Source organism: Octodon degus, unplaced genomic scaffold (genome assembly GCF_000260255.1).
Source record: "Octodon degus isolate 3935 unplaced genomic scaffold, OctDeg1.0 scaffold00010, whole genome shotgun sequence".
Classification (NCBI taxonomy): domain Eukaryota; kingdom Metazoa; phylum Chordata; class Mammalia; order Rodentia; family Octodontidae; genus Octodon; species Octodon degus.
This window is the reverse complement of record NW_004524586.1, coordinates 22,969,160-22,971,252: the sequence shown is the minus strand read 5'-3', so window position 1 is coordinate 22,971,252 and position 2,093 is coordinate 22,969,160. Positions and strand designations below refer to the sequence as shown.

General features: G+C 37.4%; 1 pseudogene; it reads right to left on the bottom strand.

The window, feature by feature from the left end:
* Positions 1-757: 757 nt before the first annotated feature.
* LOC101560791 lies at positions 758-1,659 on the bottom strand (annotated as a pseudogene).
* Between the last annotated feature and the right edge of the window lie 434 nt (positions 1,660-2,093).

The window sequence follows — 2,093 nt, the reverse complement described above, 5'->3', positions numbered from 1 at the left end:
CTGTACTTCCAATTTGATTTGAAACTATCTCATTGCTATCTGTTTATCAATAAAATTTTGAAAAAAATAAAATAAAATCATCATCATTATCATCATCATCATCATCATCATCATCATCATCAGGTCTGGTAATATGCCCATTTTGACAATATTGGTTCTACCTAGACAAGAATAAATAATATTTTTCTATTTTCTAACGTTTTCTTCAATTTTTTTTTCTAGAGGACTATAGTTTTCATTACAGAGATTTTTCACTTCTTTGGTTAGGCTAATTTCTAAGTATTTTATTTTTTTACTTCCCTTTTCCAAGAATGAGATTGTTTGCCTGACTTCTTTCGTGAGTTCATTGTTGGTGTGCAGGAACACTATAAATTTTTGTATCCTATCATTTTGATGAACTTATTAGTGCTAAGAGTCTTCTGATGGACATTTTGGATCTTTTTTTGGAAAGGATCATCTCATTTTATTTTTATTGTGGAGAAAGCTGATAAAAATCATACAATCTTTTTATTGTTAAGTCATAAAAAGGTATCAAAATTAAAAAGGAAAATTACAGAAAACTTAACAAGACTACTAAGAGTATCAAAGGAAGTGAAAATGGAAGTAGGCCCAAGGCAATTATGAACATGGTAGAACACAGGGAGAACAGTGAGCATGTGCTGAAGATTCTAGGGAAAGGATCCAGTGAAATTTTGATCTTAGACAAGCACCTGGATAAAGAAATAATGGGACAAGGCTTCTAAACCAAACTATGTGCTTAAGAGTCATCTTCACCATTGGTGCTGTCTCTGTCATCCTCTCCTTCCTCAGCTTCTTTTTCATCATCCTTGATCAACTCCCGCTGGTCCTCAGCCCGATCTTCATTTTCATCATCATCATCCCGTAGATCCTGCTCCTCAGCAGAGTCATCCGAAGCACCCTCAGATTCTATCTTCACATTAGTCTTATCTTTCTTCTGGGAGGTGTTGATCTGCTCCTCTTTAGTCTTATCATTCTTCATCTCCACTGCTTGTTTGCTCTGATCCTTTTCATTTTTCTCCAGGCTTTCCAGTAAAGAATCCACTTTTTGTTTTATTTGGGTCAGCTCCTTCTTAAGGGCTTGAAGGTCATCACCTTTCAACTTTCCAGACTTGGATAAAGATCCCAGTTGGCCACTCTTACAATTGAAGCCACTTTTGCCTCTTTGGGAGGTGTTTCCTGATACACACTGGCATTTCAAGGGCACTATAGCCTGAGTAATAGGAGGAGGAACAGGAACACGTGCTTTGGTAACTGTACATACTGTCATAATAATCACGTTGAAAGTCATAGTCCAAGTCAAAAGAGAAGCAGTATATCTACACTGCAGATCATTTCACACCTGTTTTTCCTCTGTTCACTTCTGGCTCTGAAGCCAGATGAATATCTCAAACCTGGCCAGCAATCATTCTACCATCCTCTCCAGCTACAGCGCCTGGGCATTTCTCTCATTAACATACTGGACAAAGACAAAGCCCTTATGAATGGAACAACCCACAATTTTTTGCCATACTTTGAGAAGTTGGCCTCCACATCAGATTTCTTCACCACAAGAGTGTTTGGATTCCCAATGAACACATGGGAATTTGTGGAACAAGGATCTGTCTTGTTGGTAACATTGCCAGCCATAGTGCTTGAAGATAAAGTTGCTGACAGTGGCAAAAAGCAGGAGAGGGATGAGAGAAGAGATTTGATTCTGAATCTCCTGCTCCCAGGTTCTATGTGGAGTTGACTGCTGCTCGAGGTCATCAATGCAGCAGCAACCGCTCAGTCTCCATCTGTTCACAAAATCCATCTAATTTTTAAATAAGGATAGTTTGATCTCTTCTTCTTTGTATTCCTTTTATTTTTTTCTCTTGCATAATTGCCATGGTTAAAGATTTGTGTATGGAATTAAACAGGAGTAGCAAGAGGAGGCATCTTTACTTTATTCTTGATTTTATAGACAATGTACTGCTTTCAGTTTTTCCCCACTTAGTAGGACACTGACTGTGGGTTTGTCATAAAAAGCTTTTATCAGCTTGAGGTAATGTCTTTCTTTTTTTATTATATTTTCCTTTTCTTTGAAGAGTAAA